Source organism: Dermacentor silvarum, chromosome 7 (assembly GCF_013339745.2).
Source record: "Dermacentor silvarum isolate Dsil-2018 chromosome 7, BIME_Dsil_1.4, whole genome shotgun sequence".
Taxonomy (NCBI): Eukaryota; Metazoa; Arthropoda; class Arachnida; order Ixodida; family Ixodidae; genus Dermacentor; species Dermacentor silvarum.
This window is the reverse complement of record NC_051160.1, coordinates 55,884,969-55,900,373: the sequence shown is the minus strand read 5'-3', so window position 1 is coordinate 55,900,373 and position 15,405 is coordinate 55,884,969. Positions and strand designations below refer to the sequence as shown.

Below are 15,405 nucleotides of genomic sequence, written 5' to 3'. Positions count from 1 at the left end.
AGTACTGATGCTCTACTTGCAACTGATTTATTTTGGTAAGGAGCAAAATATTATCCTTGCTTTGCACGGGCGCTGAAAAAAAATGACACTAGAGTAAAACATTTCTCAGAGCTAATCAATTCGTCTTTCTTTCTGGGGATTTACGGGCCAAAACCAGTTCTGATTATGAGGCATGCCGTAGCGGAGGGCTCTGGATTTATTTTGATCACCTCAGGTTCTTTAACATGCACTACAACGCAAGCACACGGTCGTTTTTGCATTTCGCCTCCATCGAAATGCGGTCGCCGCGGCCCGGATTCGATCCCGCGACCTCATGCTCAGCAGCGCAACGCCTTAGCTGACCAAGCCACCGCGGCTTTTTTTTTTTTTTCTTTATTGCCGGAACTTTCACTTTGTCGACACCGATTTCAACATTTTTTGCCAAAAAGCAAAATACATAATTATTCATATACGCAAACTTTCACAGTTGCATGCATCCACGTTGTGTGGTCAGCCACATTTTGGCTGGCACTGTCATGTCAGGTTTAAAATTCTTTTAAAGTTGCGAGGGACTCAATCCTCGTCAGCCAATCCGATGGACATTCCTGATCTTTAATTACATTGATGAATTTGGAAACACACTCCCGGAAAAGTTGTCGCGCAGGCCTTTGGTCAAACCTGCCATTCGAGCCCGCCATAAACAGTGGAGGCCCATTAGCATAATGAGGTCCAAAGGCAGTCCGCCTTGTTAAAGATCTAATACCTAATGAATTTAAGGGCAATTCTTTCTGTATCTTTGAAGAACGTCCCAAAAATAAACCCCTTCCCAACAATGCAAAACAACGTGATCGATTGTTTCCAGTTGTTTACATATAAGGCAGTTTGCTCCCCAAGGTAAATAAAAACCATTTTCTTGTAAAAAGGCCCGTACTGGCAAAGTCCCGGTATGTAACTTAAAGAAAAAGGATTTTGTACCTGGCTGCACCTGCATTTTTTGAACAAGCTTTAAAACGTCATGTCCCTGTCCTCCACTGCTTATGGCTCTATACATAGGAACCAGTATGATAATGTCAAGTGTATCCCTGTATAATTTCTTCTGTGACACCGAAAAAAGGTAATCATTAGAAAAACGCACGGACAGAAAACGGACACTGTGAACTAATTTCTTTAGGTATCTTCGAAGAGCACCAGGCATACTTAAATTGCTTACCACATAAGCCGGCAGATGCTTGCTCAGTCGCAACTGACACATTGTGCGCAGAAAGGGGTCGCGCACGTCTCGAAAGAATGTAAACCTGTTCACTAGCTTTTTAACCAAAAGATTTGACAGGCCTAGGCCCGCGTCTTTGACTCGCTTAAACATGTTCATACGGCTACATCTCTCCCATTCTGATGCCCAAATCACTTTCACAATCACTTTCAAGCAAAAGCTCTGTGGATTTTTTGCACATTTCTACGAGAACAGTATAAAACTTGCATGACGTACCATATCTTGCTTATTAAAAACAAGTTGCATACAGTGGCTTTCGCAAACATTGACAGATGAGTGCCTTTCCAAATTGTTATTTTTTCCTTCATTCGCTTAACTTCCTCGAGCCAGTAGTTATCAAGCCACTGCGGCGGGTGCTAATCAATTCATGAAAATCTTCTTGTTAATATGTGAGTTTATACAATGAAAAGCCACTACAGCGCCAGCGCTGTTGTAAATCGAGTCCGCGCCTTCTTTTTTTTTTCTTGTGCTATGTTAAAGCCTGATGGGGGAGATATCATACTTGAAAAGCTTGCTGCTCTTTATCCGCAGTGCCTCACGACTTCAAGTGTGCCAGAAAGCTGGAAGAACGCCAATATTATACTCTTCCATAAGAAGGGAGACGTGAAAGAATTTAATTATAGACCCATTAGCTTGCTTTCAGTATTGTACAAAATATTGACCAAGATAATTCCCAATAGAATCAGGGCCACACTTGACTTCAGCCAACCAAGAAAACAGGCTGGTTTCAGGAAGGGATATTCTACGATGGATCATATCCATGTAATCAATCAGGTTATAGAGAAATCTGCGGAGTAAAATCAACCTCTCTATATGGCTTTCCTAAGATTATGAAAAAAGCATTTTATTCAGTAGAGATACCAGCAGTCATAGAGGCATTGCGTAATCAAGGAGTACAGGAGGCATACGTGAATATCTTGGCCCAAGGATTCCACAGCTACCTTGGTTCTCGACAAGGAAAGTAGAAAGATACCTATCAAGAAAGGGGTCAGGCAAGGAGACACAATGTCTCCAATGCTATTCACTGCATGCTTAGAAGAAGTATTCAAGCTCTTAGACTGGGAAGGCTTAGAAGCGAGGATCAACAGCGAATATCTCAGAAACCTTCGGTTTGCATATGATATTGTCCTATTCAGCAACAATGGAGACGAATTACAGCAAATGATTGAGGACCTTCATCGAGAAATTGTAAAAATTGGGTTGAAGATGAATATGCAGAAGAGAAAGATAATGTTGAATAGCCTGGCAAGGGAACAAGAATTCAGGATCGCCAGTCAGCCTCTAGAGTCTGTAAAGGAGTATGTTTATATATCTAGATCAATTACCCACAGGGGACCCTGATCATGAGAAAGAAATTTACAGAAGAATAAAATTGGGTTGGAGTGCATACGGCAGGCATTGCGAAATCCTGACTGGGAGCTTACCACTGTCGTTGAAAGAAAAGTGTACAATCATTACTTTCTACCTGTGCTACCATATGGGGAGAAACTTGGAGGTTAACAAAGAAGCTCGAAAACAAGTTAAGGACCGCCCAAAGAGCGATGGAGCGAAAAATATTAGGCCTATAACGTTAAGAGACAGGAAGAGAGCGGTGTGGATCAGAGAAAAAACGGGAATAGCCGATATTCTAGCTGACATTAGGCGGGGAAAATGGAACTGGGCAGGGCCATGTAATGCGTAGGATGGATAACAGGTGCACCATTGCAGTTACAGAATGGATACCAAGAGAAGGGAAGCGCAGTCGAGGACAGCGGAAAACTAGGTGAGTCGATAAAGTTAGGAAATTTGCAGGCGCAAGTTGGAATCAGCTAGCACAAGACAAGGGTAAGTTGAGATCACAGGGAGAGGCCTTCGTCCTGCAGTAGACATAAATATAGGCTGATGATAATGATGATGATGTTAAAGCCTTACTGCCTAGTGTAGCGAATTCGCTACATACAAAATAAATGCTGACTCCACATTAACGCACAGAAATTACGGGCTAGTTTTAGTCTTCGCGCGTCCTCAATTGACGGCTCCACGGTGGCTTTCCGTGGTTTTGTAATGATGCACGGTATGAGAATGGTCGTCAAATAAAATCGGGTTTTGTTCTCGTGTTGCTCAACATTCATAATTACCAGTATATACCCTCCATAGCGCGGATTTCTCCATCGAATTTCTCGATTTTCACTAGGTCGAGAATTCACTGCACTGGGCAATCGGCACCTTTTTTCGTACTCCCGCAGTAAAGTGGGAATCCATCGCGTGGTGAGCGTACAAATGGAATAAGAACCCTATTTAGCAGCGCTAGTGACATGAAGTGAGCAGGAAGACCTTGACACCTGGTGCTGTGAGAATGGCTCTTCTTTGAATCCTCAATTTCTCAGATTCTGCTTCAATCCAACATTCAGGATGTGGCAGTGTATGACACTTGCGTGCTTTGTTTATTTTTTGCGCGTGGCATGCATGGCTTGGAGAAGGACTTCAGCTAATTACAAGTTTCATCGTAAGGTTCGAAACACGGCAACACAAGGCAAGGAGAATAGAAAGTAAAAACGACAACACGGCGCTGTGCTGCTTTAAAGCGAAGCTTTACATGGCTAGGCGAAATCGCCTGTCCACAGAGAACTATCATCATCAGCATACGCTCGAGCGTCGTCGTCTTCTTCAGCAGCTGGCTGCGTTACCGCTCATCATTCCAGCGTAGAATTTTACTTCTCTTCTGTCGTCGTATTGGGGAGACCGCGTTTACGGGGTATGAGCCATTGCTTAAGGGAGTATGAGCTAGAGCACTGCATGCGCCGATTTTTTCAGCCCGGGCCCGGCCCGGGCCCGTTTTTACGTTGGGCTGCCCGACCGAGCCCGATCAAAACTTTTATGGCGAGACCTGGGCCCGGCCCGGGCCCGGAAATAATCTACGTTACCCGCTCGGCCAGGCCCGGCCCGCCATCCCTTTACCTTAGGCCCGAGCCCGGCCCGAGCCCGGCTCGAAACCGGCCAGAACCCGGCCCGAGACCGAAAAATACATGTTTTTCAGAGTTGAGACGCCCGAGAATAACTCGCTGCACGTTACATGCACACCACCAGAAAGCCCGAGCCCGGCCCGAACCCGTGAAAAAACTGCTGCCGGGCCGGGCCCGGGCTTTCGTGTGAGCCCGTGCAGTGCTCTAGTATGAGCCATTCATTGTCTTACGTGACGGACAGATTTAATTTTGAAGCAATTTAATTTAAAAAAATCGCAAGCGGTAATGGAGGGCTAACGCTGCTAACCACGACGCCGAGCAAACTCGAGACATCAACCGCAAGCAACAACGGCAGACTGCGGGCATACCGTCAGTGACGTCGTTCTCTCCGTCGCATCCGCGAGGCAGATGCCGCGGGACATCTCCGCCGCGCTACGTTTCCAATTCTGGAGCGGCTCCACTCTGAGCTACTGTCATTTCTGTCAGAGGAGTTCTTCTTCCTTGGGGAAGAGGAATTTCTTCGAAAGCGGTCATACGGTTTTCTGTCGATGGCTGATTGACGCGTATGGCTTAGTGTCCGACCAGTCTGGTTCTTGTAGCCAGGTCATCAAAAGTATTCATTGATTTTACATAGTATGTATACGTGCCCGCGATTTCTGGCGACGGCGAAACTCGGCTCGACTACGTTAGTAAAGTTTTCGCTTTAAAATGTTTCACGAAGAGTTACGTACAGACACTCGTGCTGGTTAATTCCTGCAAGCGGATACAGGATGGCAATAGTTTGTGTCCGGAAAATTAGTTGCGGACTAAAATCTGCTCATAGTGGGCCCCTAGTGGCTTTATTTGCAAAGCAGTCCTCAGCGCATTTCGAGGCTTCAGTGAATAGCCGTAAGCCTGCCTCGTCAAAGACTCGCACTAGGTAAAAATTCCGACAACAAAAGTGTTAATCTTACACGAGTATAAATACGTTATATATGTTTCTGTGTAAAAGTGGCACGTGCCATGGTCACATAAGCGGCGAGAGAGAAACATGCAAACCACAAAGTGATTGATTTATTATTGTTTTTTATGGCGCGAAGGCCAGTTCTGGCCAAAAACCGCAAAGCAGGAGGACGAGTCAAAGAAAAGCTATCGCTTTGAAGCTATGCTTTCCCATAGCAACGTATAACATATTATTTATTGTTTCGTGAACCTAATTGCTTGAATTGTGGGGTCTGTCTATTATTGAAGCCGTAGCAGGAAGCTGTGCCTTACCTTAAATTCAATTCGACCCTGCACGTAGACCGAGATACAGCTGCACGTAGGCTGCACGTAGACCGAGATACAGCGGCAAACCCTGCACCCTTCATCTTGGATTGCAGGGGGTGATAGGCAAAGTGCCGCCACCACGTAGCGCCCCTTTGAACCTTGCAGTGTGTGCAACCCGGCGCATCACAACCAGCACCGTTCTGACATTATTGCTTGCGCTGCCATGCACCTTTTATGAATTGAACAAACCTTTAAACACCAGAGGTTACCTAACGAGCACTTAAATAAAGAATATTGGGTACCGGTCCGGAACAGTGGCCTTGAACTCGGCGGCAATGCAGTTTCGCTCAACGTGAAAGCATGGGGAAGTGTGAAGCAGTGATTCGCCATTGTTTCCTAGTGTTTACCTTGTTTTATCCTGTGTTTACGTTGTGTTTGGCAATCCGTCATCCGTTTTGACACCCGTGCTGAGGCACAACTGGCGGGAAACCGCCACGCACATGGAGCCAAACGAACACTCGCATGTAGCCAAAGCCTTTGCTAATAGTTAGATGCGATTTTAACGAATTTCTGTAAATCATTCGAACAATTCATGAGCATTCGTATCTTTTAGATTATTCGGAATCGAGTTAGTTCATTTTCAACTGGTTTTGATCACTTGTGCATTTGTTTTGACCCTGTTTTGAGCACGTGTTTGTGAGCGTGATCACGACGGACGTCACCGACAGCCCGGGGCCTTGAAGAGCTGCGCATTTAAGAAATACACAGACCGTTTAGGAATTCTGCACCCTTAAGAAAGCGGCTCGGTTGAAACTCGTAAGCCTTCCTCCCGGTCCGATAGCCACTATAGCACCAGGTTACATATATTTACGTCAACTCACTGCATGCAAATGTGTCTCGATATAACGCGCCCTCAATCTCTGGTAATTATGGCAATAAAAAAAACGAAATACCTTCCGGCGTAGGTTACAGCCGCAATGCTGGAATAGCAGGGTGAAGTTAAAGTTGGCGCAACATTTCGACAGATTGTGTTGCTTAGGAAACAGGGTGCTTAAACTGAGGGGGTTCTAGCATGCAGGCAATTTAGCACAAATGACAGGGACCTAGGACACAGCTTTCTCCTCGAGGTTCGCCCGTAACTTTTACTTACACACTGCAAGTTGTAAACGCCGCCCAGGAATTATTGTAGAGCAATCATACTTAAACGGGTTCGGTAATAGAGGAGATAGAAAGAAATCAAACGTTGCAAGGAAATCATTCCAGGAGGCAAAATACACGCCCAACACGCCCCCCTTCCAAAATACACGCCCCCCTTCACTCCTTGCAGAAGAGGCCATCTCACTTAAAGCCCCTAGAAAAAAAAACTTTTTTTTTTACAGGGGCTTTCATCTCACAGCCTCAACAGCGCCCCCAGGCGACATTTCCCCGTTTCCTTCCAAGGCGGAGCATGGCGCGTGGCCTCCGATTCTGGTGGGTGCAAGATGCATCAGTGCGATCTCGGGGGCTGGGATCGGAGCTTAGGAGCAATACGGGAAAAAATGTGCCACTAGTGCTCAGCATCAGATTTATGATAAATCAATAAGAGCTGATTACTGCTCCACTACAACTATGCTATCCAGACACGCGACTTAAAATGATAATTCGGAAAATTAGTTAATGAAACATGAGTAATGAGCTAATGTCCATCTCTTCAATTAATCCACCTGAACAGGCTGAATTGCGATGATGCACCAGGAGCCTTTTTCTATTTTTTTGTCGTATCTGTTCAGATTAAACACAAATGATCACTTTCACGTGAAGGCGAATCATTGAAAACAATTTAAGGTCTGGCGTTGCGCTGAAGCCGTCTCAGAACGCTGCTATGATGAGGGGCGCGCTACCGGCATTGCAAGTGTCGCACTTTGATGCTGCATAAGATGAGATCATAAAAGAAAGAGAAAAAAAGTCAGCCCTTCCATTGTGGTGGAGATGGAAGAACAGCAAAGCTGTACTGTGGTGGTATTATGCATTACCAATTATGAACATAAGGATGTGATGGTGTAATTGGTTATTTCAACCAGCAAAGAATGAGAAATATATTTGATGCGGTGGTTTTCATTTATTTTTTGCCCTCAGGCTCATAAGAAATGTTTAGGTGTCCTCGGATATTCTTAGATGCGAAGCAGCTTATGGTCCGGGCTATGTCACTCCCTCCATCTCTCCCTCCGCCGTGCGGCGTTCACACTCCTACTGCGCATGCGCATCCTCCTCCGCCTCCTCTCCTCTCCTTGTCTCATCTCCTCTCCTCTCGGCATTCCTCCTCTCCGACGCTCCTTCCTCTCCGGATTGCGCAACGAATGGCAACACCTGCGGCTCCACGCGCGATAATGCGAACCAGCTTAGGTTAGAGACGCGACGGTATAGGCGCCCCAGAGGCACCAGCAAGTCACCAACGCCGCGCGCGTTCGGCGCGAACGCTGGCAAAACGCCGACGGCGTCGACAAGAGTTCTGCGCGTTGCTGGTACTGCTGCATGTCCAAGTTTATGCAGCTGATAAAACTACCTTGAGTTGACCCCATGGCTGCTTCGCATACTACTCAGGGTTCCCCTACGGGAAGATGGTATAATTTTTTATTTACAGCGAAGCGGTTAAGGGCTTACCTTTCGATCGTCGCCTCCGGCAATAGAAAAAAAAACTCATTAGCCGTATGCTGTTTGTGAGAGTGAATGACGCGAAGGAGAGAGACGCGGGCTTTCAGGGGGAGAGCAAACGCGACCTATGTATATAGGGTGCCTCTGTACCCTCCTCGCCCACTACTCCCCTGCCACTGGGAAGTCGCGTTCACTCCCCGTGAAAGCGCGCGTCCCTCGCCCTCGCGCGCTTTAACTCGCAGATAAATCGCGTTTGCGCTCCACCGTGCGTTCGCTCCCCATGAAAGCCCGCGTCTTCGCCCTCGCGCCTTTCACTCTCACATACAGCATACGGCCAATTAGAGTTTTTTAAAGACGATAGTCTTTCTTGGGGAACTTAAACGCTGAAAATTTGGTCTGTCTGTCTGTCTGTCTGTCTGTCTGTCTGTCACCCGATTCAGCCACCCGGCCAAAATTGGACCACTTGCTTACCGCCCACACTACTTAAACTGGTACGGCTGTTCATACTTGTGAACGTAATCGATCACAAAGTAAATATTACGCATATCTGAGGCGCAACATCACTAGGTAAGTATTAGGAGGTGTGTTCCTTTAATAGAAAATACATAGATACGTAACTCTAAAGACCCTAGTTTCTTAAGCTGCGCTGAAAATGCCATGCTATGCGCGTTTTGCAGCCCGTCGCTGCAGCCTCACGTGCAAGCTCGCGCGAGCAAACGCCGCTGGCGCGCAGCGAAGCATAGACCGCTGCATAGACGGAACGCGCGGAGTAATACATTTTAATGGCCGTACTTCTTGCGCAGCTTTTACAGCGTTGCACCTGGCTGATGTATGAAACGGAGTATAGGATGGCTAATTTAGCAGTACAGAGTTTTGAGGCACATAACCGTAATCCGTAGCGTTCATTTAATTAGGAATACATATTGTACTGGTTTTTGCGTTAGTAAATGAAAAATCAATGCGTTAGAAATGGCGTCGAATGCGTTAGAAATGGTGTAGGAAACGCTACGCGTTAAAAGAAGCCGACTGAAGCCGCGGCTCTGCAGCCGGCTTTAAGTCAACGGTAATAAAAGGTCCCAACAGATGGCGCGAGAGCAGGGCGAACGCGGTAAATTTGAATTGAATTCAGCAAAATCTCCATTGCATCCATCATGGGAGGAGTGAGAGGGGAGGGGAAGAGCGTGAGGGGAGGGAGGGTGGACAAGAGAGGGTGTTACTTATCAGGGGTGGCAGAAGACTATCGTCTTTCGATGTCATTTGCAGCGAAGCAAGCTGATATGCGGCCAACTTTTTCTATTGCCGGACGCGACGATCGAAAGGTGAGCCCTTCACAGCTTCGCTGTAAAAAAACAGCCGAGGGCATCTAAACACTTCTTATGAGTTGTGAATGCGAATGATTAATGTCCAACTGAATGCCACTGAGCGGTCCTGCCTGAGCGGTCCGAGGAGTTATGAACTCCTCGCGGGTAAGCGAGCGCGTTGAGACGCTCGGCGCGTTTTGATTTGGCCTTACCGTGGCGCAGAATGCACACGAGAGCTTGGGCTGATAAAGAACGCGCGTATAACGCAGGCTTCCGGGAACGTGAGCGAGGGTAACGTGGCGCCAAGGCGATGCCCTCTTCACAACCACATACTCTCTCGCTCTCCCCTCACGCAACATCTGGCGCACTAACGTGACAGCAGGTTCGCCCATTCGCCTGCTATGCTCCGTCGAGGAGCGCTCGTGCTGTCGCGTCACAGCTAATGGGAACTCCGCGCTCTTGAGTTGGCGTCGCAGCCACTGGCAATAGGTGCCGCTTCGCTGCTACAGAGGACATATGCGAGGCCTTTTCGCTCAATAAGTTATTTGACGATTTCGCATCAACAACTTTGGCTTATGCTTAACTCAGTTATGTATGGGTGTGCGTAGTGCGAGGTACGGTTAATCGTATTGTTCAGCTTGGTTATCTCTACGGTTACATCTTTATCGTTTAGCTTCCTACGTCTGAGTGTTTAGGTTTGGTTATTACCTCTCGTTAAGTTATGGTTACATTAAAGACTAGACATCTTTAACGTGTAACGCATTTATTTTGAAAGTCTTCATCTTGTTGTTTCTCAATTGTCACAAAGCCGGCCCGATGGTCGGTGAGGCGGGAGGATAAGGGGTTGTCGTCCAGTGACTTGAACACGTTTCGGGTGCTATCCTCATCTGAATCCAGTCGCCTGTCCGCTTCGTACTTACGACGCTTCTCGAGGCGTGTGGCTCGTTCTTCCTCCGTATCCTCGGCTCGCTGCCACCTCTTGGTTTCGTTCCGACGACGAAGCCTGGCTTCTTTCCGTCTCTCCGACTCACTTTCCATATCTGCCGACGAATCCCACCAAGCCGCCCCTTCTATATATACGATGCAACACAGAGGCTCCTCCTCTGTTCTTGCAACGCGGTTTCACCGGCTCCTCCTCCCATGCCAGATGGCGTGGCGATCGGCGCTACCAGCTGCGGCGGTTGCTAGGCAACGACTGAGCTCGCCATGCGGCCACCGACCACAGCGAAACGGCGACAATACGGCGAATGTAGCTCTCGCTACAAAAGACCGTCGGCTTCGCTCAGCGTCCGTAGGAAGGATTTCATATGTTTCGTTTGACCCACAGCGTCCTTCTATAGTTTCCTTTCTGGCTTGGCGTCACCGCCCACAGCTACTCAGTAGGAACGCCAGTATGGGTGCGCACAACGGCCATGACATTAGTGGAAGCCAGAACGTTGCCATGGCTTCGGCACAGCCAACTGAGCGGAGCATGACGGTGTGTCTACCTGGATTCGTCAGTTAGGAGTGAATGAGATAACTTTATTTAGAATTCGGTGATTAGGAGGCCCAGGCCAGGGGCTGCCTAGATGGCCACTGGGAGCTGTTGCTCCCGCATGGCATCCATGGCTCGCTGGACGACCCAAAGATGGCCTTGGAGTTCTGAGCTGAGCAGCGCGGCCGACCACCGCGTCCGTAGATTTTCCGTTGAGACTGTCATTCCATCTTTATATATTTTAGATTCCCACAACATGTGTTGAAGGGTGGCTGTAGTATACTTGTATAGAGTGCATATACGGCGGAGGAGGACATCTGGATATATTTGCCAGCTTTGGAGTCAACGGATTTCGCGTGTGTTAATTTGCGCTGTTCGGACGAGCTGAATGCGTTGTGTTCGTATTTCGTAAAACGTCCAACATTTTCTAATCGATACAGTAGTTTATTCGAACTTGTTTTTTACACAATGTGAAAATCCCTCTAAATGTTATGTGGTGCCCAATGCTTCCAATTTCAAAATTTGCACGTAACTTGGACCGTGCTTATTGGCCGCGCAAAATAATATCGTTCACACAGGACGTGAGGCCATGCGTGGATAGAGTCTGACTTTCTTCGGCCATCTTTTGTATAATACCCTCTAGCACTTAGAAATTATATGCTAAACACGGTGCTTTCTTGTAGAAACTGCGCCTATTTTCAGTGCGTGGTTGTTAGGGGCACTTGGGATCACGTGCCTAATTTCTCGCTATACGCAAACTTGTTCGGTTAAGAAGCTTCACGTTCATTCTTTCAAAAACGTCATGCCGCTCTTCTGGGCATCACAGTGTGAAATTTTCAGACACCGATCTGGATGTGGAGTTTCAAGCGGCTACATCTGTCGCCACAACGACTCGCATTCAAATTCGGTATTGACATTTAAAAATATTTTGACAGTCAAACAAACTCTTCTGTTTGAAGTTCTCTTTAGAGAGAAGGTACCCTTGAGTTCCTGTGAGTTCATGTTCGACAAACCTAATTGACAAGCCCAAGTATATGCTTGTCTGTGACAAGCGCATACCCACACAGCAGAGAACTTGTGATTATGTTTCGTTCCCATCATTACCGTCGTTATCACCGGTGTTTTCCTGTTTTAATGCGATAGCGTTAAGGGCCCCATGTCGCAGAAAATCCGGCGTGGGCGTCGGCGTCCGTAGCGGAAAAAATAGTCCCCAACCATCCTGACTGCGCAGGCCCTCCGCGTGGCGCAAGGTGTTAGCGAAGGAGAAAATCATCCCGAGCTACCCCGACCACGCAGGCCCTCCACGTGGTGCAGCGTTTTGGTTTGGTAAACAAAAATTAAATTTCTCACAGTAAAATCCGTCAGAAAAATGGTAAAGTACGACCCAACCACAACCTACAGACGTGGTGGCGTCGGATTGCAATTTGAATGTACCAGAAAACATAATTCTGTTACGAGGAAACTCAAGCACAAACCCCTTTTCCAGCATTTATACCATCCCAACCAGGTGCGCTCGAGTAATTTACTTGCGAAAATGCTATCCAGATGGCACTCGCATCCTCGGCAGGTCAAATTGGGACTTCGCCTGCCTAACGCGTTTTGGACACGTGCGCGCTTCAATTCGCAAACAATTAAAACAAACAATTAAAAAATAATAGCAAACATTTAAAAAATAATAGAATAGGGTGCTAGGGCGTTCACATTTTATATAAGACGACTTATATTGCCTACCCGCCGGGGTGGCTTAGTCAGCTAAGGCGTTGCGCTGCTGAGCAACAGATCGCGGGATCGAATCCCGGCCGCGCCGGCCGCATTTCGGTGGAAGCAAAATGCATAAACGCCCGTGTGCTTGCGTTGTAGCGCACGTTAAAGAACCCCAGGTGGTCAAAATTAATCCGGAGCCCTCCACTACGGCGTGCCTCATAATCAGAACTGGTTTTGGCACGTAAAACCCCAGAAAGAAGAAGAAGAAGACTTATATTGGCCTGGAAAAATGTCTTCCCAACAATGCATTTCTGTGTAAAAGTGAAGCCAACTTTAAGGAGATCGCTGTAAGCTTGGACATTGTAAGCTGGCTTTCCCACGTTCTGTGTTGCACTGAAGGTCAACGAAACAAAAATGCGATGCGAACGATGCCCGATAACGCTATCGCGTTAAAGGCGTAGCTAAAGCGTCCTCCAATTTTTCGTTTGACTGAATGCTAGAAATTCAAGTGTCAATTAGAGGGTGATGACCCTCACCATCACCAGATGGTATCTGGTGATGACCAGATACCATCAGAGTGATGGTATCTGGTCAAAATTTTAATATACATCGTGACGTGCCAAAACCTGGGACCAATTTATGCTCACTTGAAGAAATTTCATAATTTGGCCGAGACCGAAAGAGATTAGGTGTTCATGAAACATGGATATTGTACGCAGTCTTACCTACTTTGCCACATACAGTCGCAAACATCTCAATACAGTCGCTTCTAAACATCCTTTGGCAATGATACGAAAATCTGAGATCTCAATTTGAAGAAAACTGCTACTCACACTGTGTGAACCAGGCACACGCACACACACGGAAAATCCTCTGGTTGGCCCAAATCAAACTGCTCGGGCAGGCTCCTGATGATTCAGCATTAACGAGAAGCAGGCATTACAGCCAGTAGGGCCATATATATAAACGTCTAAAGTTACGAAATTGATAACTTCTGAGACATATATATATATATATATATATATATATATATATATATATTGCACCACGCACCCGCACACACTGTAAAAAAATAAAACTTCGCTGTCAACTCGGCAACCGATCTGACAGTTCTCGGTATCCGATCTGTAAGTCACAACTCCTGTCTGTCGTTCTTTTGCTCGTGCACCTTACTTGACACTGCTACAGCAAGCTAACCCACTAGTCCCTTTTGGAATATCTTCCTCAAATATAGACTTGCCGCGGATGAATTTGGCACGTTCTTTTGATGTGCTAACGACATTTCATGAATTTAATGCTTACTGATTTTGAAACTACATGAAAGTGTCCAACTCAAGAGATCAGATAGAATTCGCTGAAATGTCAAAACTGAGCAATAATAAGAAAGTAAAGTATATTCGAAATTAAAACTTAAAAAAGATTTACAAAGCAGTAAAATATGGACACAGCATGAAATCACTTAGAAAACTTGGCATAGAACAAGGCAAGATGTATGCACTGAAAGACAAGCAGGGCAATATCATCAGCAATTTTGATAACAGTAAAAGTAGCCGAAGAATTCTATATTGACCTGTACAGTACCCAGAGCAGCCAAGCTACTTTCATTCGAAGTAGCGATAAACAGGATACAGAGGCTCCTTCTATGAATATAGCGATGAAGTCAGAAGGGCCTTGCAAGACATTACCGGGCGAAAAGCTGCTGGAGAAGATGGGAAAACCGTCGATATAATCAAAGATGGAGGACATATTATGCTTGAAAAGCTTGCGGTCCTTTATACACAATGCCTCACGACTTCAAGTGTACCAGAGAGCTGGAAGAACGCTATTTTACTAATCCATAAGAAGGGAGACGTTAAGGAATTGAGGCATTATGGACCCGTTAGCTTGCTTTCAGTAGTCTATAAAATATTCACCAAGATAATTTCCAATAAAGTCAGGGCAACACTTGACTAGAGTCAACCAAGGGAACAGGCTGGCTTCAGGAAGGGATATTCTATGATGGATCATGTCCATGTCATGAATCACGTAATCTGGAAATCTGTGCAGTACAATCAACCTCTGTATATGGCTTTGATAGATTATCAAAAATGCATTTGATTCAGTAGAGATACCAGTAGTCATAGAGGCATTGCGTAATCAAGCGTACAGGAGGCATACGCGAATATGTTGGCAAATATCCACAAGGATTCCACAGTTACCTTGGTCCCCTACAAGAAAAGTAGAAAGTTACCTATCAAGAAAGGGGTCAGGTAGGTAAGGAGACACAATCTCTCCAGTGCTATTCACTGCATGCTTAGAAGTATTCAAGCTCTTAGACTGGGAATGATCAGGAGGGAGGATCAACGGCGAATATGTCTGCAACCTTCGGTTTGCATGTGACATTGTCCTATTCAGCAACAATGGCGTTAAATTGCAACAAATGATTAAGGACCTTAACCGGGCAAGTGTGAGAGTGGGGCCGAAGATTAATATGCACAAGACAAAGATAATGTTCAATAGCCTGGCAAGGGAACAATTATTCAGGATCGGCACTCAGCCTCTAGAGTCTATAAAGTAGTACTGTAAAGGAACAGAGACAGCATCCGTCCCTGGACCAGCTGTTCTATTATCTGCTCCGTCCTCGACTTCTCCTCGTTCACCCCCTAGCGCCCGGTGTCCGAGCGCCCGAGCCCAAGTGCATCTCTTCATCTTTACACTCATCCACGCTGCAAGTTTCCGGCATGGCTTGCAAACACGCCACTTAACATGGAAGCAACCTGTTAAGCGTGTGAAATCGTCGTTGGTAAGCCGTCCAGCGCGCAACCAGCTTCTTTGGCGGGTGGCACTGGCTGTTGCGGCCTGGTCGCAGGTCTTGCC

General features: G+C 46.6%; 2 long non-coding RNA genes across 2 annotated transcripts in view; both read right to left on the bottom strand.

The window, feature by feature from the left end:
- Nucleotides 1-13,427, bottom strand: part of LOC125946757 (uncharacterized) — a 34,043-nt gene extending 20,616 nt beyond the window's left edge. Inside the window, exon 1 of the long non-coding RNA XR_007467853.1 lies at nt 13,383-13,427. This is a non-coding gene — a long non-coding RNA (uncharacterized LOC125946757). The remainder of the gene's footprint in view (nt 1-13,382) is intronic.
- The window catches only part of LOC119459524 (uncharacterized), a 160,995-nt gene that overhangs the window by 21,741 nt on the left and 123,849 nt on the right, over nt 1-15,405 (bottom strand). The window lies entirely within an intron of this gene.